Below are 21195 nucleotides of genomic sequence, written 5' to 3'. Positions count from 1 at the left end.
GTCAAACAAGCCCAGCATCCTGTTTCCAAAAGTGACCAATCCAGGTTACAAGTACCTGGCAAGATCTTAAAACAGTGCAATACATTTTATGCTGCTTATCCTAGAAATAAGCAGTGAATTTTCCCCAAGTCCATCTTAATAATGGCTTATGGGCTTTTCTTTTAAGAAGTTATCCAAACCTTTTTTAAACCCCGCTAAGCTAAATGCTTTTACCACATTCTCTGGCAACACATTCCAGAGGTTAATTACATGTTGAGTGAAGAAATATTTTCTCCAATTTGTTTTAAATGTACTACTTTGTAGCTTCATTGCGTGCCCCCTAGTCCTAGTATTTTTGTAAAGAATAAACAAGCGATTCACGTCTACCCGTTCCATTCCACTCATTATTTTATAGACCTCTATCATATCTCCCCTCAGCTGTCTTTTCTCCAAGCTGAAGAACCCTAGCCACTTTAGCCTTTCCTCATAGGGAAGTCATCCCATCCCCTTTATCATTTTCATCCCAGGCCTGGCAAAAAAAAAATTATCTCACTATACCTGCATCAAAAGCTCTCTGCACTGCACAGCATACTTAAATGAGCTCATTACTATACATTTTAATATATTGTGCAGCCATGTCTTCTGCACAAGCTCAATTCTTCTCTGCATTCTGCGCCTAATAAAATGTACATATACACCGCAGTAATTTTCTGCATCTGCCCCTCTGTTTGGCGCAGTGCAATTATAAAGGGTAAGCTTATTATCCTCAGGCTTGATAGATTGAGACCACATCTCACACACCCTGGGTTAAAAGCAAGGTTTATCCCTACTAGGTATGCGCAAAACTAACTGATTTGGAGACATTATGAACCCAACCTCACTCTTCAATGTAAATTGTCCTTGTACCTACAACCTCAAAAATATCCAGACATATTCTTTAAATGTGGCATATTCTTCTTTCATGACACTGACAGTGCTGCTAAAATAGAAACATCCCAACTGAATCCATTCAAGGGCTTTAGGAGAACCTCTGCAGTTTTAAAGAGGCTACTGTAATAGGAGGGAGGATCCTGCAGCCTCATGTGCTGTGCAGGAATCCACCACCTACAGTGGCGATGATGATACTGTTTCAATATCACATTTTCAATAGCCAGGGAGAGGCAAGTTCTGCAGGATTCCAGAGGACCTGCAAGTCCGTAGTGATTGAAAACACAATGTTAAAGCACTGCCCCCCTCCCCGCCACACACACACACATGCACACACACACTGGCGGGAATGTGGTTGGAGGACATCTTTCAGAAGCCTTCTCATCAGGCAAGCTGATCACAAGATGGGGGCAGTGGCTGCTGGTAAAGTGGCTTCATATTCCCCAAAAGTCCCATCCTCCACAGAGCACCCATTCTTGCCTCAGGCCCACCCAGTCTAGTGGCCTATGAGACCCCCAAAATACCTCAGTGGCGGTGCCTCATTCCTCTCTCTCTATCCTCTTTGCTTAAGGTCAGGCATCTGCCCCCTCTCTCTGAACCCCTTGCCCCGGCCTACCTCAGAGTTGTTGCCAGTGGAAATTCCTATAGGTATCTTGTACCATCCCTGCAGGCTTCCCTCTACCATATCCCCGCCCTCAATTATGTCACTTCCTGTTTTTTTTTCACTGGCAGGAACGCAATAGAGGGGAGCCTTCAGGCTCAGCACAGGTTGCCTATAGAAACTGCCACTGGCGATGGCTCTCAGGTAGACTGGGGTGGGGGGAGTTCAGAAAGAGATGGGCAGAAGCTGGGCTGCAAGTGGGGAGGAGGAGCAGATGCCAGACTCTGGGACGCAGGAGAAGAAAAAAGATGAAGACGTGACTATGGGCAGAGGGTATGGAAGGGAAAAGAGAGGGAGAGTTGAATGCAGGGGTGGAGCGGAAGGTTAAAAAAAACCGTGTTGTATATATGTACAGGGGTTGGGGGTGGAAGGGCCCACCCAGATTAACTGCTGCTATTATAATACCATGTGCTCAGTGTAGTGCCACTGACAGGGACTTCAGGTACTCAAACATACTACCTCTGTGGCAACCCCAGAATTAACTCAGCCCCATGGCTGTTCATGGCTCTACTTGAACCCCAGTCTTACTTAATATGTCATGTGATAATTAAAGCAATGCTCTTCTTCATCTTCATATTTTTGTTGAGTGTAGAGGTGTCAATTTTCTGTTTTGTACCTAGTCATGCTGGGGCTTTTTGTACCTATGAATGAATTGTTGTATCTTTTAGTTGTTTTATACATTTAAGATACATTAAGTTGTGGTTTTTTATATCATATTATCTGATGGCTTTTTATAAATTTAACTTACGTTTCATGTTATGACCCTGGCACAGTCCTTGAGAAAGTGAAACATGGCCATGTTGGGTGGTTAAAGGAAAGTTATACCCCGATTTTATATATCTGCGTTGAATAAAGTTTGTTTTATTTCACTTCTACAATTTTCTGTTAATCCATCTCCCACACACCTCCATGAAGCCCAAGAAATATAATTGTACAGTAATTATTGTTAGGCGTTCTAAGGATGTGCCCCGAGTCCTAGGGTGTGACAGGCTCAGCAGTGCTGTCACTGGTCCTGCTGCAACGCAGCACTGGCTCTCACAGCCTGTTTCCCTAGTTCCTAATGAACAGGACCCCTTCTGGCAACAGAGGAAGAGACTAGTGGTTAGAGCAGCCGGCTGAGAACTAGGGAAGCCAGGGTTCACAGTAAATCTTAGTTCTCCCAATGACACTCCTTGTGACCTTGAGCAAATCGCTAACCTTCCATTGCCAAAGATATACAACTTACACAGTAAGCTCTGCTGGGCAGGGATATTCTATCCCTGTATGTAATTGGCTTTGAGCTCAGATTGGAAAGGTGAGTAATTAGATCTATATCCATAATAACATTAAATAAGCCAGGCAAAAGTCCATCAAGCCCAGCATCCTATCTCCAACAGTAGCCAGTCCAGGTCACAAGTACCCTGCAGATCCCAAAAAGTAGATATTCTGGTTCTAGACCCATGAACTGCAGGACCCTTGCCCATGCAGTCCTCCCTGTGAAAGTCATGCATGTAAATCTGCCTTTGCTGACTGAGGTAATGGAAAACAAATTTAGGGTACTTGAGACTCTAAGAGCCTTCAATCAGATGCTTGTGCTCAAGAAGCTTTTATCTGCAGCTTACATCTGATGCTCAGAAACACACTGTTTTGATTCTTAACTCGAAATGTTGATTCCTGGAGGCTGCCAGTTCTCATGCACTTCAGAATATCTCCTTTCCACAGTGCATGATCTCCAGATACACACACTGAAGCCACTGACAGTCAGAATAGCACTATTTCCAAAGAGTGTACACTATTATTGGCAACTGACAAAATGTCAAAAAGGCCAAACAAAAATGAAAATTCTCGTAAACGACACAACACATTTTCTGGCTGCCCACCCCTACCTAGCACATCCTGCAATCCTGGTCCAGACATACAGTGCAAAATGCCCAGAAATCCTGAATGAGGCAAGGAAAAAGGCAAACTCAGACCTAGTAGTTTCTGCTGTATAATGTGCAGGGACTGAGCCCCTGGGAGTTCCTGCTGTATAATAAGTGCAGGGACTCAGCCCCTGGGAGTTCCTGCTGTATAATAAGTGCAGGGACTGAGTCCCCCAGAGTTCCTGCTGTAAAACTGTAGGGACTGAACCCCTGTGAGTTCCCGCTGTATAATGTGCAGGGACTGTGCCCCTGAAAGTTCCTGCTGTATAATTAGAGCAGGGACTGAGCCACTAGGAGTTCCTGCTATATAATAAGCAGTGGCGTTCCTAGGGTGGCTGACACCCGGGGCGGATCGTCAATGCGCCCCCCCCCCCCCGGGTGCAGCGCGACCCCCACCCCGGCGAAAGGCCACCTCCCCCCGGCGAAAGGACATCCCCCCGGCGGCATTTTTTACCTGCTGGGGGGGTGCCGCACGCCTGTCGGCTTCGCTCGTTCCATGCTCCCTCTGCCCCGGAACAGGAAGTAACTGTTCCGGGGCAGAGAGAGCACAGAACGAGCGGAGCAGACAGGCGCGTGGCACCCCCCCCAGTAGCGTGCACCCGGGGCGGACCGCCCCCCCCCCTTGGTTCGCCACTGATAATAAGTGCAGGGATTGAGTGCACTCCAGTTCCTGCAATATAATAATTCAGTGACTCTGCTTCCAGGACTTCCTTCTGTATAATACAAGTGCAGACTGAGGTCTTAGGAATTTGTAACATACAATAATCCCTAGATTCTATATATGGCAACTAAAGTTGTGTGTGCAAACCAATGCACATTGCTGACGTGCACACACAACTTAATTGATTAATGAGCCAATCAGCACCAATAATCCCACTTCTCCATGATGAGTGCGTAACTCCCAATTAAGGCCACAGCTCCGGGGGCCCCGTGGTCCGGGCACCTCTTTCCCTTCTCCCCACCACGGTCCGTCTCCTCCTCCCTTCCCTTTACCCTCCCGATCTTCTTTAAAAATGTCCTGTCTCAGAGGGGTTCCAGCACAGCAGCCATCCTCACAAGGTGCCTTCAGCTGACCCAAAGCTTTCTCTCTCTGCTGTGATCCGCCCAGGCAGAAATTGTGTCAGAGGGGGCAGATCCAAGAGTATAACCAGGTTGTGACGTCAGGGGGAGCAGAGAGGTATGCACGTGCACTACATAGGTGCGATGGGCCACCTGAAAAATAGGCGCCGGCGCCATCCAAAGTCCATATGGGGGAGCGCCCACTCCCCTGCCACCCCACCTAGCTATTCCACTGGGTAGATTGGGGCAGAGAGGGATAGCTTCAGGCAGCCGGAGGCAGCTTGTGAGGATTTCTGCTGTGCCGGGGCCACTTTGAGAAGGGAAATACATTTTTACAGAAAACTGCGAAGGTGAGGGGAAGGGAGGGTGACGGACTGTGATGGGGAGAAGGATAAGAGATGCCCAGACTGTGTAGTAGCAATGCAGCTGGGGGAAGAGAGGGGATCAGGGCCCCCCCTCCTTAATTTCTGCCCTGGTCTCCACATGTCTAAAACCAGCCCTGATCAAGGGAGTAGAGAGCACTGACTCTTATGGTTCCCCACTTCCCTGCATCACAGCTCACATCACCCAACTTTCCATTCACCAACCTCCCAAATCCCAACTCCCCATTAACACCCTCTCAGCATTTCCCACTGACACTACTGGCGAAGAACGCGAAATTATTAGACCGGCATCATTTGGATTTGAAATTCAATAGCCTGATCATATAGGAAAAATTTAAGCCCATTTTTACAACTTTGGGACATTTTTAAGACTCCTGATGCAGGCGCAAAGGCGCCGAAACACAGCTGCTGTGTCGAGTCTTGTGATATGTTCCTAATAAAGACTGAATTTTTATACATCTCCCTTGGGTTTTGTGAAGGCCACCCCCATCCTACTCCTTTTCGTTGTATCAAAGCATGAAAACCATTACACCACTGCCAAAAGGACAGTCAATAATCAAAGCTGTAGTTCTCCAACCTGGTTAAATCACTTTGACTATCAACCCCCTTATCTCTGACAGACGCTCCTAAATTCTGATTTATATCCTGTATGAGATACAGATCATTTTTTTCCCACACGCCTCAAAAAAGCACCATCTCTGCTTTAAGTATTTGGTTCTCTAAATCAGTGCTTTCTCAGGCTTGTCTGGGAACACCCTGAACCCCCATCTAGTCTGGATATCAACAATGAATAATTCGAGAAACATTTGAATACACTGGACCTCTTTAGCACAGGAGGCGAGTATCTTTCAATTGGAAACTCGGGAGCGAGGGGGCATGGGATGAAGGTGAAAGGGGATGGACTCAGAAGTAACCTGAGAAAATACTTCTTCACAGAAAGGGTGGTGAACTCATGGAACAGCCTCCCAGTGGAAGTAATGGAGACAAAAACAGTATCTGTTTTCAAGAGAGCATGGGATAAGTACATAAGATCTCGAAGGGAGTGATAGGGAGAGTAGATGGCATGGATGGACAGACTAGATAGGCCATATGGTCTTTATCTGCTTACATTTTTCAATGTCATAAGTACATAAGTACATAAGTAGTGCCATACTGGGAAAGACCAAAGGTCCATCTAGCCCAGCATCCTGTCACCGACAGTGGCCAATCCAGGTCAAGGGCACCTGGCACGCTCCCCAAACGTAAAAACATTCCAGACAAGTTATACCTAAAAATGCGGAATTTTTCCAAGTCCATTTAATAGCGGTCTATGGACTTGTCCTTTAGGAATCTATCTAACCCCTTTTTAAACTCCGTCAAGCTAACCGCCCGTACCACGTTCTCCGGCAACGAATTCCAGAGTCTAATTACACGTTGGGTGAAGAAAAATTTTCTCCGATTCGTTTTAAATTTACCACACTGTAGCTTCAACTCATGCCCTCTAGTCCTAGTATTTTTGGATAGCGTGAACAGTCGCTTCACATCCACCCGATCCATTCCACTCATTATTTTATACACTTCTATCATATCTCCCCTCAGCCGTCTCTTCTCCAAGCTGAAAAGCCCTAGCCTTCTCAGCCTCTCTTCATAGGAAAGTCGTCCCATCCCCACTATCATTTTCGTCGCCCTTCGCTGTACCTTTTCCAATTCTACTATATCTTTTTTGAGATACGGAGACCAGTACTGAACACAATACTCCAGGTGCGGTCGCACCATGGAGTGATACAACGGCATTATAACATCCGCACACCTGGACTCCATACCCTTCCTAATAACACCCAACATTCTATTCGCTTTCCTAGCCGCAGCAGCACACTGAGCAGAAGGTTTCAGCGTATCATCGACGACGACACCCAGATCCCTTTCTTGATCCGTAACTCCTAACGCGGAACCTTGCAAGACGTAGCTATAATTCGGGTTCCTCTTACCCACATGCATCACTTTGCACTTGTCAACATTGAACTTCATCTGCCACTTGCACGCCCATTCTCCCAGTCTCGCAAGGTCCTCCTGTAATCGTTCACATTCCTCCTGCGACTTGACGACCCTGAATAATTTTGTGTCATCGGCGAATTTAATTACCTCACTAGTTATTCCCATCTCTAGGTCATTTATAAATACATTAAAAAGCAACGGACCCAGCACAGACCCCTGCGGGACCCCACTAACTACCCTCCTCCACTGAGAATACTGGCCACACAATCCTACTCTCTGCTTCCTATCTTTCAACCAGTTCTTAATCCATAATAATACCCTACCTCCGATTCCATGACTCTGCAATTTCTTCAGGAGTCTTTCGTGCGGCACTTTGTCAAACGCCTTCTGAAAATCCAGATATACAATATCAACCGGCTCCCCATTGTCCACATGTTTGCTTACCCCCTCAAAAAAATGCATTAGATTGGTGAGGCAAGACTTCCCTTCACTAAATCCGTGCTGACTTTGTCTCATCAGTCCATGTTTTTGTATATGCTCTGCAATTTTATTCTTAAAAATAGCCTCCACCATCTTGCCCGGCACCGACGTCAGACTCACCGGTCTATAATTTCCCGGATCTCCTCTGGAACCCTTCTTAAAAATCGGAGTAACATTGGCTACCCTCCAGTCTTCCGGTACTACACTCGATTTTAGGGACAGATTGCATATTTCTAACAGTAGCTCCGCAAGTTCATTTTTTAGTTCTATTAATACTCTGGGATGAATACCATCAGGTCCCGGTGATTTACTACTCTTCAGCTTGCTGAACTGACCCATTACATCCTCCAAGGTTACAGAGAATTTGTTTAGTTTCTCCGACTCCCCCGCTTCAAATATTCTTTCCGGCACCGGTGTCCCCCCCAAATCCTCCTCGGTGAAGACCGAAGCAAAGAATTCATTTAATTTCTCCGCTACGGCTTTGTCCTCCTTGATCGCCCCTTTAACACCATTTTCGTCCAGCGGCCCAACCGACTCTTTGGCCGGTTTCCTGCTTTTAATGTATCTAAAAAAATGTTTACTATGTATTTTTGCTTCCAACGCTAATTTCTTCTCAAAGTCCTTTTTTGCCCTCCTTATCTCCGCTTTGCATTTGGCTTGGCATTCCTTATGATCTATCTACGTAAAAGTATCTCATACATATTCATTACCGATATTCTTAAAGCCCAGCTGTTGAGATGCATCTCCAGCACAGGGTTGGGAAATTGAGATAACAGGTAATGCGAGGGGAGCTCTTACAGTGTTATTTCAATGGGATAGAATGGCAGATTGCTGCAGTTGGATTCAGATAACCGCCATCTACAGAGAGGGAGCCAGAAGCTCTCATTTATAACCACTTTTCACTGCAGGGTGACTTTAAACTAGAGAACTGGGGAAGTTTCAACTGGCTGCAGCTGGAACAAAAATGCCAAAGCACAGAGCAAAATTGCCCCAGCAGCAACAGCTGGATCTTTAGTTTCCCCAAGACCACAGCAGCAGAGCCTGTGGTAGGAAAGACAACAGTGTCCTCTAGTGGTAATGTGGAATATTGCACAAATAGAGTCATTGCATAATTTTGTACTATTCCAGGATTCATGGGCAGCTATGAAAAAATTGTAAGCATGTTTATAAATTATTAATAGTACTATAAGTTTGTGGAAAATATGGGATGAAAGAGGAAGCTAGGTACTGAATTATGGAATATGATATGTTCTTCTGAGGATGGTAGAGACCCAAGAAGGAAGACAGCAAACATAAATGCTTAACCTTATACAGTTGGCTACTGGGATATATCCTTAGCAATGCAGGCTGGAATAAGGGCCATATGGTCTTCATCTGCTATCAAGTGTAGTGTTACTATATTTAGGGTCAAAAACAGAGAGAGGGAGGGACTAAAACCCATTATATCATTGCTAATTATTTCTATAGTACTACTAGATGTACACAGTGCTGTACACACTATATACAGGTACTTTCTCTAAAGGGTTCACAATCTAAGTTTTTGTACCTGGGGCAATGGAGGGTTAAGTAACTTGCTCAATGTCACAAGGAGCTGCAGTGGGAATCGAACCCAGGTTCAACGCCCACTGCATTAACTATTAGGCTGCTTCAATTCGTCCACCTAGTTCAGATCCTGCTTCTGCTTTTGAACAAGTCACTTAACCTTTCACTGCCTCAGATACAAACAGACTGTAAGCCCTCAGAGAACAGGGGAAATATCTAGTGTACCTGAATGTATCTCACCTTGAGCTCTTACTAAACAAGGTGTGAGCTAAATCCAAATAAATAAAATAAACTGCTTATCACCAGGATAAGCAACAGGGAATCTTGTCACTCTTTGAGATCCTGCCACATAGTTGAGACCTGAATTGGTTACTGTTGGAAACAGGATATGGAGGCTTGATGGACCTCTGATCAGACCTTGTATGGCGATTGTTATGTGTGTCTATTTGCATAGTTTATAAAATATGTTCATTCATCACAATTATGCCCAGCTCCAGCTCCGTTCAACTATGCCCCTTGGAATGCCTATGGATGCTGCATGTATAAGTAAATGCCATCTTGTTGACATGACTTTCTTATATGTGCATAATCAGCTGCATAATTTTGTGAACCCTTCTTTGCGTGTAAAATATGCCTTGCATGTAGAAAATGCTTTATATAATTACCTCCTTAAAGAATATAATTTTTAGTGCTCCTACAAATGTCTCTCATAGCAGTTGTAGTGCTTCCTGGGGCTCAGAGTAAGATCTCTGCATTCTATGAAGTGAGAAATGTGAAAGAATCTTATATGCCATTTGCACTGAGAACATCAGCCAGTATATACTTTCTAACAGAAGTTTTAATCCTCTCAGTTCTGTGATGGTCTGAACAATCTTGTGCAGGGGTGACCCAAGCCAATCTGCTGCCTGAGGCAAGGATGAGATGCCCCCCCAACTCCCCCATCCAATATCTCTCCCTTCACATTCTCTCTCTCTCCCAACTCCCTCCCCCCTGCCACCATCTGGCATCTCCTCTATTTCTTCCTCAACCCTTTCTTCCCTGAGTGTACCTTCTTTGTTGATTTTCCAAAAGTCATCATCGGCAGCGATTCCCACATGCTGCTCTGCTGTTGGCACCAGTAGCTTCTCTCTAGTGCAATCTGCCTTTGAGGAAACAGGAAATTACATTTATTTATGTATTTATTTATTGCATTTGTACCCCACATTTCCCCACCTCTTTGCAGGCTCAATGTGGCTTACAATACATCATGGATAGTGGAAATAAGAAGAGAATAGACATTTGGTGTTACAGAAGGATTTGGGGTTGCATGGTAATGGAATACATGATAGTAATATAACAGAAGGCATTATTAAACATTTCTGGATATATGTGGGGAGTTTCACATGTGTTGATCTTTGTGGTATATCTTGTCAAAGAGATGGGTCTTCAGTAGTTTGCGGAAGTTGGTCAGTTCATAGATCGCTTTTAGGTTAAATGCCAACGCGTTCCAGAGTTGTGTACTTATATAGGAAAAGGTTGATGTGTGCATTACTTTGTATTTTAGACCTTTACAGTTGGGGAAATGAAGATTGAGGAATGTGCGAGATGATTTTTTAGCATTCCTGGGTGGTAGGTCTATCAGGTTTGACATGTAGGCTGGGGCATCGCCATGGATGATTTTGTGAACTAGGGTACATACTTTGAACGTGATACGTTCTTTGAGTGGGAGCCAGTGTAGTTTCTCTCGTAGGGGTTTTGCACTTTCGTATTTCGATTTTCCAAATATGAGTCTGGCTGCCGTGTTCTGGGCTGTTTGGAGTTTTTTGAGTATTTGCTCTTTGCAGCCAGCGTAGAGTGAGTTGCAGTAGTCTAGATGACTGAGTACCAATGATTGTACCAGATTACGGAAGACGGTCCTTGGGAAGAATGGTCTTATTCTTTTTAATTTCCACATTGAGTGGAACATCTTTTTTGTTGTGTTTTTTGTGTGATTCTCAAGTGTTAGGTGCCAATCAATGGTAACTCCAAGAATTTTTTGGGTTTCCGAAATTGGTAAATTTAGTTTTGGTATGTTGATGGTGGTGAATTTGTTTGTGTTGTGTTGAGAGGTGAGTATTAGGCATTGGGTTTTTTCTGCATTAAGTTTCAACTGAATTGCATCTGCCCAGGAGTGCATGATATGTAGACTTTGGTTGATGTCGTTGGATGTAGATCGTTACATCATCAGCGTATATGTATGGGTTGAGGTTTTGGTTTGATAGTAGTTTGGCCAAGGGTATCATCATTAGGTTGAATATGGTCGGTGAGAGGGGGGATCCCTGTGGAACTCCACATTCAGGTGTCCATGTGGCTGATGTAATCGAATTTGATGTCACTTGATATGAGCGTGTGGTTAGGAATCCCTTAAACCAATTAAGAATGTTGCCTCTGATACCGAAGTATTCAAGGATGTGTAGTAGAATTCCATGATCAACCATGTCGAAGGCGCTTGACATGTCGAATTGTAGAAGTAGTATGTTCTTGCCGGTTGCAATCATTTGTTTGAATTTAGTCATGAGCAGAACTAGTACTGTTTCAGTACTGTGATTAGAACGAAATCCAGTCTGGGAGTCGTGTAGTATTGAGAACTTGTTTAAATAGTCTGTGAGTTGTTTGGTCACCATCTCTTCTGTTATTTTGGTTATTAAGGGAATGGATGCTACTGGTCTGTAGTTGGTTAATTCACTCGCATTTTTCTTTGCATCTTTGGGTATGGGGGTAAGTAGAATGTTTCCTTTCTCCTTTGGGAAGAGTCCATTTTGTAGCATAAAATTGACGTGTTTCGTTAGGTCTGTTATAAATTGTTGAGGGAACGATTTCATAAGGTTATTTGGGCATATATCTAGTTTGCAATGAGATTTGGCGAATCTTTTAAGCGTTTGGGAGATGAGATCTTCCGATAGTATCTCGAATTCAGTCCAAATCCTATCTGCTGGGTATACTCCAGGGTCTGGGTCTAGACAGTCTAGGAGTGCAGCGTATTCGATGGGGCTGACAGGTATTTTAAGTCGCAGTTGTACGATTTTCTCTCTGAAGTACTATGCGAGGTTGTCAGCTCCTGGTGTGTCTTTGCTGTTGTTCGTGACTGGTGTGGTGTCTAGTAGTTTATTCATGAGTTGGAAGAGTTTGTGTGTGTCCTTGTAGTTTGGTCCAATTTCAGTTTTGTAGTATAGTCTTTTGGTTTGTCTTATGGTGTATTTATATTTTCTTCGGAGTTGTTTCCAAGCGTTAAGTGTGGGATCATCTTTCTTTTTATTCCACGCACGTTCTAATTTCCTAACTTGTGTTTTGAGTTTTTTCAGTTCCTCGTTGAACCACGGTATTGAGTTCTTTCTGTGCAAGGTTCTGGTTTGAGTTGGGGCAATGTTGTTTAATATTGTTCTGCATCTATCGTCCCAGTCTAGGAGGAATTGGGTTGTGTCTGCCTTTGTTGTCTATCAGTTATAGTAGATCTGCTGCCAGAATATTACTGGGTCTATTTTTCCTCTCGTGGTGTAGGTTTTTCGTTCCTGTTTTTTTAATTGTGGTTTTCGTTCGCCATTGGAGGGAGATGTATGCTTTGTAGTGGTCTGACCGCAGTGTGGGTATCCATTTTGTATCTGTTAGTATCAGGTTTAAGTCTGGATCAAATTTATATGTGATAATGTCTAGTGTATGTCCTTTAGTGTGTGTTGGTTGTGTGTTTGGTGCGTGAAAATCCCATAATTGTAGGAATTCTTTGCATTCTTGGGTGCTTGTTAAGGTAAGATCTTCCAGGTGCAGGTTAATATCGCCTATTATGATAAGGTTTGAAGTGGAGACACATGTGTTCGAGATGAAGTCCATAAGGTGTGTTTGGGAGTCTTGCCAGTTGCCTGGCGGCCTATAAAGTAGGATTGCGTTAAGGTGTTCCTGCAAGTTTGGGTGATTGATTCTTACCGAGGCAATTTCAAGTTGAGGTAGGATGGATTCAGCTGTGGTTGTGATAGTGAACTCAGATTTGTATATTATGGCTATTCCACCTCCTCTTTTCCCATTTCTTGTCCAGTGGGTAATTTTGTATCCTGGAGGGCATAAGTCTAAGATTATGGGATCTTTAAGGTCATGGATCCAGGTTTCAGTGATGAATAGGAGGTCAAGATTGTCTGTGGTGATCCAGTCTGTTATAATCTCTGTTTTGTTTACTACTGACCTGGCGTTTACGTATCCCAGTTGGATTGGATGGTAAGGTTCGATCTGGGCCGTAGATGTGTTAATTTTTATTAGTTGCCTGTTTTCTTGGTATTTTGTTTTGTTGTTTCCTTTCTTCCCTTTCTGTTGGTTGTTTCCGTATGTATTTGTTTTTCCTTTTAGTTGATTGTTGTTCTTTTGGTCTGGGGAGCTGTAGGTAGGTTGTCTGTAGGGTTTGTGGGCTGTAGGTATTTATGTTGGGAGTGGTCCATGCATGGTAGATTAGGGGGAGGAAGTAAATTATCATGAGCAATTTGTTGGTGTTCATGTTGGCTATGGTTCGCGATGCTTGGTTGTGCCTGAGGATGTGAGTGAGTGAAATTTTGTATGGTCATCAAGCAGTGTTACCATGATGCATTGTCAGCATCAGGTAGTATAAACATTGAATAGTGAGTAAAAGAGCAATGAGTACTGAGTGAGTGTAGTTTCAAGCAGTGTCCACATTAGGTATTCTTAACATTAAGCGGTCTCAACATTAGACAATATCAACAACAAGCCTGTACGGCATCAGAGAGGCAGCTGCAGTACATAGAAGAATCCAGTGCCAGTGGCAGGGCAGCATATGGCAATCGCTGCCGATGAATGACGACAACTTTTGGAAAACAGAAAAAGAAGGTACACTTGGGGAAGGGGTTGAGGAAGGAAGGGGTAGAAGTCAGACCATGGCTGGTGTAGGGAGAGATAAGGAACGAGATGCCACCCATGAAGAATGCCACCTGAGGCCCCCACCTCAGTTGACCTAGTAGTAGGGCCACCACTGGTCTCATGTCTCCAGTGAAGCTGGGGTAACAGGCTGTAAACTCCAACAGATATTCTCAGTCTCAGCCCAAAGGCCACAAAGGCAATATTTTCATCTTCTGACTGATCTAAGCCCAAAGAAGGCTTGAGAAGTAATCTGCAAAAGATGACGTTATTCATACATTTTAATGTTCTTTTCTTCAGTCCTGCTAGACCATTCCAGTCCAGGAGGTTGTGTCACCTTACCAGCAGATGGAGGCAGAGTATCTGAATTTTCAGTGACATCACCAGTATAAGGAGTAATGCAGCCTGGAATAACTCAGGATACCCAGTGCATCATGCTGCCATTTTGAAGATGATGACACAAGTAGGCATTGCTCCTGACTCCTTTAAAGTATGGGGCTAGGGGGCCTAAGCAAAGGGTTGTGGGGTGGGTGGAGGTTTGCACTAGACTACCAGGGAATGTTTAGGGGGGTAGGTGAGTGGGAGGGAAGGGGGGGACACTAGTGTACCAGACAATTTTGTGGGTGGGAGGAAGGGACTACTATACTACTAGAGTAACTTTGTTTTTTGTATTGGGAGAATGGGAGAACATAAGAATAGCCATACTGGGTCAGACCAATGGTCCATCTAGCCCAGTATCCTGTTTTCAACCAACTCTACTATTCTGCTGTGGTCCTGGTGCAATGTTTCCCATGCACAACACACAGGAAAAACTTGTTTTATGCATGGCTGTGGGATACTTATTGGCCACATTAACATGTTTTCCAATGCATTTTAATGCAATCTGCTGTAAGGGTTTCCAAATGAATTAACATGCTGAAATCCTTCCTGCATTGCTATTTCACAGTAAAACTATGTTATGCCTGCGTTAACCATGTGCATGGGTCCCTCAGTCTGTTATCCCAGGACTGCAGTCTTCCTGGGAGGAGTACAGGACTGGTCTAGAAGGACTCGAAGAAAGGAAATTACAGGTACAAATAATTTCACCTTCCTCATCATCCTGCTCCACCAATCCAGACCAGTGGGAGGTACCCAAGTTTTATCCTTCAGAGCAGGAAGAAGACAAAGTCCACTCCATTACTGCTCTGCCAAAGGTTTACTAACATCCCTGAACAATACATCGATAGTGAGGGCCTAACAAAAGAATACAGCTGCCTAACAAATATCCACAGCTGCCTAACAAATATCCTCTGGAGTGACCACTTTGGCCTCTGCCCAGGAGGCTGCTTGCAATCTAGTAGAATGTGCCTGGAGCACTTCTAGAACCATCATATGACTAAGTATACATGAAGACTGAAGTCTCATGCTCTACAACCTAACGTTCAAAACTTTTCCAGGTGCAAACAGAAGCCAAGGACGTCAAAGACCTCTGACTCGTCAGAAGAGTTACCACCATTGAAACAGCACAGCCTTTTTGCCTCAGACTCTGCCTCCGAATGACCAAGCTGTAAGACAGAAGGGATTTGGATCCTCTGTGATAACTGGTCCTTGATGCAGGTGCCCTGAAAAACTAAAGCTCTAATAACAGCATGACCAGTTCCACATCCGAAGGGTGCCATTCCAATCAGGGGCCATCAGAATGACTAAAAATGAGTGCTTTGAAATTCTGCAGATCACTTGACCCAGCAGCGATCATGGCAGAAATACAGAGTGGTTTCTGTTGTGGCCAAGGCTCAGCTATCACATCTGTCCCTACTGCTCCTTCGTCCTTCCTGCAGCTGTAAAGGAAGGACACTTGGTATCTTGCTGAACTGCCAACACATTGAATAGAGGCATCCATCAATGCTCTACCAGCAGCTGGAATACCGAGGGATTCAGCTCCCACTAGGCTAGATCCAGTATTTGTTGACTGAGAAAGTCCACTAGCACATTTTCTACCCCCTACAAATTGTGCTGCTGAGAAAGGTAAGACTGCCCAGTTGCATAGTTCTTTAACCTTACATGCCACCACTACACTCTTGATGACTCCTTGCTTGTTTATGTACACCACTGTGCTAATGGAATGGCCCTCACGTCTAACCAATTGATCAGCCACAATGCTTCCAGTGTTGACCAATATCCCTTGGCTACAAACCAAGACAATAGGCCCCCAATCCATCAAGTTGCCATTGGTTATCACTCCCGTCCAGTCTGAGGAATCCAGTGGAAACCACCTTAGATGGTGACATGGAAGACTCCGCCAGACCAACTGCTCCTTGAGGTCCAGCAGGAGGGAGAACATCACTTTGAACTGCTGTGATTTGGGAGGCCAGCAAGATAGAAGAGCATGCTGTAATGGCTTTATATGCACCCTTGTCCAGGGCACCACTCCCCCGGTTCACTGCTATCAAACCCAGAAGCTTTAGGTAATCCCAGGCCCTCAGAGCCCGATGGGAGAAAAACTTCCACTGCGGTAGAATCTTGCAGGATCAGCTAATTGTGCAAGTAAGAGTGTACCCAAATCCCTTGTGCAGAAAGGCTGCCACCACTATCATGACCTTGCAGAAGGTCCAAGGTACTAACTGGAAAGCCCTGAACTGAAAATGCTAGCTAAGCTTACAGAACTGCAGTTAGCTCTTGTGTGCCTTCCTCATGGCCATGTGAAAGTACAATTCTGACAGATCCAGAAAGGTCAAACACTCCCTAGGCTTCACTGAAGCTATCTTGGAACGCAAGCTCTCCATGTGGAAGCAAGAGACCCAGAGGAAAGCATTGAGCCCTTTGAGATTTAACATAGGCTAAATCAAACTTTCCATCTTCAGCACCACAAAATAGATGGAATAGTGTCCTTTGCCCTACTCCAAAGCTGGCATAGCTTCAACTGCTACTGACTGGATAAGGCCTTCTTTTTAAGAACCAAAGCACAAGGAGACACCATAAAGGCATCTAAAATGGGCTTCTTGAACACCAGAGCATAGCCCAGGTGCACGACCCCTAGAACCCACTGGTTAAAGATTACTAGGGCTCACTCCCAGTGGAACAGGCAGAACCAGCCTTCCACCTGTACCTCCTATGAGAAGGCCCATCTGTCCTTATTAGGGAGCTTTGAAGGTGGAGGAGGGGGGAGAGGCCACTGTCTTTTGTCCTCCTCACCCTTCAAAAGGGATGTCCAATTTGAAACTTAGCTGGAGCCAAAGTGGAGGCACTCCAAAAACCCAAGCAGAAGCGCCCCAGTCCTTTGAGTGAGATCTACTCCTTGAAGTTCTGGCCGTACAAATCCTTAATCAACTTCTCCAAGTACTCCCCTAACAAACATCACCCCTAAAAGGGAAGTTATTGAGATGTGACTTAGAGATCGCATTCAAAAACCGGTTCCGCAACCAAAGCCCCTTTGCATAATTGATCGCCAGAATGTGCTACTTACTTACTTTTTCTGCCTGCAAAAGTGATATCAGTGTGATGTCATTGTTTTCACTTACTATGAAAAAGGTATTTCTTGATAAGATAGATCTGTTGCCAAGTTTTTTCAACAAACTAAACATTATGGTACAGGTGGGGGATGTAGGGCTTGTGTGAGCCAGTGTGTCAGCAGCCTAATGCGGCTGCCGGCGGTAGTTCTACCTCGAGGGCGCGCCATTTCCGGTGCTATGGAAAATAATTCTGTATTTTCTAGCACAGCGCTAACCCGGCAGTAATCAGGGTTGCCGCCAGGTTACCGCGGGAGCCCTTACCACCACCTCAATGGGTGGTAGTAAGTGCTCCCCCCCCCCCCATCTTACCACATGGCCATGTCTTTTTTAGGGGATTTTTACCCGCTGCAGTAAAAAGGGCCCTGGCGTGTGGCGAAAATGACCCCCGACCGCTACCGCAGCTTAGTAAAAGGACTCCTAAATGTCCATGCCACCCCAGACTTAGGAACTTCGCATGGTTTGATTTCGTCCTAAAAGGGATTCAGATCTCTTGTCCAATTTAGAAAAATACCAAAAAATCTTGCACATCATTTATGAAATTACTCCTTTCATGGTGTCCCCTACAGCTATCATGGTGGGGCAGATTAGAGTCTATAAAAATTATAGTTATGCCCAAGATTAAATTGTAATTTTAAGCATGCTACCATTGCTTTTTCTCACTTCATTTTATAACCAAATTGATAAATCATTATTTTTATGGACCTCCAAAACACCGAAAATTGCCCTTCAAACACTAAAGTTACTGAAAGATTCTGTACATTTCTTTAAGTTTGTACATCATAAAACAATAAAAATACTTGGACAGAAACTGCTCACTCCTACTTACTGGCAGTTTTTAAAACTATGGGATTTATGATCCAACATGAAAAGTGTCTGTTGGCCTCAGAGAGGGGAACAGGAGAGACACAGGACTCTCTTAGCCCCTGTACCTCAGGGAGTTGAGCAACCAGATCTGAACTTCCACAGAACTCAAATCAAAGGAACAGATACTTGCCTGCAAAGGCAGACAGGCTTCTCTGAAGTCAAAGCTGACCTCAATCTCTCAGCCTAAAGCCAGAAAGAATCATAGAGGGACTTTTCCTAGGAGCTCCTCATCAGTAACCTAATGGTAACAGAGAATTATGTAGACAGTGAAATCTCAACACCTTGATATATATTAGAGTGCTCAAGGAACTACCTGACACAGAACTACACCATCATTAATGTTGCATGGACCCAACCTGATTTGTTCGTATACCCTGGTTTATAATTTTTTTAAATATATTTTTTATTTTTTTTCTGTAAGCTATTTTTTGGCTGCCAGGTTGTAAAACTGGTGTGTTTACATAGGAAACGAACTTTAATGCTCTATGCCTTTGTATTTAATTACCTGTTTATAGCTTTGCCGATAAGTTTTTTGCACAGTGAAGTTTATGAGTAAAGTTGTCTGTTGGTGAATTCAGCCTGGTGTCTAGTATAACTTGGAGCGTACACACGGGTTTTGTCTATAGAGTTCAGAAAGCAGCTGTATGCTGTGATATTAATTGTACACCCATTATCCAGTACATATCCAGAATCCTGATTCCAGGTACAGGAGAATTTACCTCCACAAACACAAATTCCTTATACCTGAAGGTGTACTGGGGCCTAATCATTCACAGAAATAAGATTCACCCTGCTGACAACATACATGAACCATAAACTATTCCTTCTTGGGTACACTGAAAGAATTTGTTCAATATTAGGGGTGCTCAGCACCCACAGAGCTGGCTTCTATGACTGACAGTGCTGCTAAATTGCAAATATCACAATTAAAACTTCAAGGGATTTAGGAAAACCTATGCAATTTAAAAGGGGCTGTTGTAATAGGAGGGAGACCTTGGAGCTGGGTATGCATCATGTGCCCAGGCTGCAGCAGAGGGTGTGCTCACCTTTAAATACTCATAATCAGAGAACTAGGAGAGAGGGGCCTTGTCCAGCAGAGACTGCATTAGAGTGCCTCTGACAGCCAGACCACCCAGAGCAAAACTCTTTGGTTAAGATCAAGGGCATGAAGGGCAGCACCACTCCAAGCTCAACCAGGGCAAGATCCATAGACTGATCCCCGTGAGCACTGGTCATGGACTATATCTCAGGACCTCAGACCATAAACTGCAATCTAGGGAGTCAGACCTAACTCAACCTACACCATCTGCTGGAGGTAGAGAAATATGAGGCTGCAATATGTCTTATATTGGTGATGTCATTGGAAAGATCAGATTCTCTGCCTCCATCCACTAGTTAGGTGATATAACCCACTGGTTTGGCAGGACGATGAGGAATCAGTATTTAAGAGGATTGAGCCATCAGGAGATAAAATCCTCTCTACTCAAGGATAGAAAGGCTTTCTGAGTCACAGAACCCTGAAACTTTGTCTTTCACTTTGACGTGGCTCTGCTCCCTGATAGCCTCAGCACACTGCACAATGCTCCAAAATAGAAATTTTAACAATCTGATAATAAGCTTCAGAAACAAAGCTCTGGACACTGAAATATTGACCAAGTCATTTCGTGCTTTTGACTGATTTTTTCTGGTCTAAGCAATAATTTGTGCAAAACAAAGGCATGATAGCAGCAGAATAAGCAACAGGAATTTTAAATAATTCAGATAGCTGTTAAAAGTTGTACATTTTGTGCTTGTATTTATTTAATTCCTGGTTAAATGTTAATGTTCATACTTTTTGAGAGCCGTTCCTAATGCTGCAGTATGGAAATTCAAAGGAATCCCCTAGAAGTGAATACTGGATCATCACTAGAACCTCATGGAAGCATCACACTGATACAGGTAATAAATGAATACAGTACAGATATATAGAGAGTAAACCTTAATCAGAACCCCATATGGGAATCCCACTGATACACATAAAGCATGAATAAAGCACAGACAGCTAAAGCATGGATCTTCATGAGAACCTTTTTCAGGAATCACATATCAAGAGTGAGTATAGCATGAACAGCAAGGGCTGGCCCAACCAGTAGACAGACCAGATGTTTGCCTAGGGTGTCAGAATTCATGGGTAGCCTGGGCACTTAACAACTATGAGTATGTGGTGTGGGGCCTTGAGCATATGCTGGTATTCCAGGGCCTGCTGCTTCACACTCCCTCTGACTCCCTCTGACAGGAACTTTGCATCAGAGGGGTTTGAGTGCTGATATGTGCTCAAGGTCCTGCACTTCATGCTCACAATTTTTGAGAACTTCAGAATGGCGGCAGCAGAGAAGGGAAGGGGAAAGGGGATAGGATTTGATATACCATCTTTCCGTGGTTACAATTAAAACAGTTTATACATTATATACAGATATTCATTTTGTACCTGGGCAATGAAGGGTTAAGTGACTTTGCCCAGAGTCACAAGGAGCTGCAATGGAGCTGAACCTGGTTCCCCTGGTTCTCAAGCCACTGCATTAAACATTAGGCTACTCCTCCACTCCAGTAGAGGGGAAGCAGGCCTGGCAAGGTTAAGTGAAAGGAAGAGGCAGGAAATAGTGAGGGCTGAGGTAACAGGGTGAATAGGAAAGGGAAAGAGAGGTGCTGGAAACCTGAAGAGAGGGAGGTGCTGGACATGGGGAGGAGGAAGGGAGAGGATATCCACAATTAATATTCATGAGAGAGATTTGCATGCTGTGGAGGCAGTGCATGCAAATTTCTCTCATGAGTATTCATTGTGGATATCCTGAAAACTTGACTGGCTGGGGTGCCTCCAGGACCAGATTTGGGAACCACCGGTATAAAGTATAAGCTGTTATCAATTATTCATTGTGCGTTGTATCAAGATTTTTCTTTTTATTTGAAACATGCAGTGCAGTGGTATGTAGCAGCAGGATCGTTGTGGTCATCCTTCTTGTGCGTTTATTACAGCGTCTATGCTTGAACAGACAAGAAAAGGTACATTCTCTGTGATTGGTCCAGTTGAA

The sequence above is a fragment of the Microcaecilia unicolor genome, chromosome 4 (genome assembly GCF_901765095.1).
Source record: "Microcaecilia unicolor chromosome 4, aMicUni1.1, whole genome shotgun sequence".
In the NCBI taxonomy this organism is placed as follows: Eukaryota; Metazoa; Chordata; class Amphibia; order Gymnophiona; family Siphonopidae; genus Microcaecilia; species Microcaecilia unicolor.
This window is presented reverse-complemented; position numbering follows the sequence as displayed.